Source organism: Athene cunicularia (assembly GCF_003259725.1).
Source record: "Athene cunicularia isolate RWA chromosome 5 unlocalized genomic scaffold, athCun1 chr5_part1, whole genome shotgun sequence".
In the NCBI taxonomy this organism is placed as follows: domain Eukaryota; kingdom Metazoa; phylum Chordata; class Aves; order Strigiformes; family Strigidae; genus Athene; species Athene cunicularia.
In genome coordinates this window covers 3,437,775-3,438,281 of record NW_020799101.1, presented here as the reverse complement: position 1 = coordinate 3,438,281, position 507 = coordinate 3,437,775, and positions in this window count along the sequence as shown.

Here is a 507-nt window from a genome sequence, read left to right as displayed (position 1 = left end):
TCACCAAAATGATGCCCATCGCCCACGGGCAGCTCCTGCCATTATCCCTTGGTATCTCCAAATAACCTGGTGTGCCTGGGCACATGTCCATGTGCCATGGGGCGGCTGCACGGAGCATCCATCCTGCTCTGAATAAAACCTGCACCTTTCCTGGGCAACCCCTTCTTTTTACAGCTTCATGAAGTTTACCCCATCCCTCCTTCAACCCACTGGGCGAATGGCTTTCCCAGTGTTCCAAATGGATGCCTCAGGCTAATTTCATTCTGCTGAACACCAAAGGTGTGACTTGCACTGGGGAATTACAAATGATAGAACAAGAGGGAATGGCCACAAGCTGCCCAGGGCAGGGTCAGGCTGGCTCTGAGGAAGGATTTCTGTGCAGAAGGGGCTGTTGGGCGTTGGAATGGGCTGCCCAGGGCAGGGGGGAGTCCCCGGGATCCCTGGAGGGGTTGAAGAGTCGGGCTGAGCCAGCGCTGAGGGATCTGGGGGAGTTGGGAACGGTCAGGG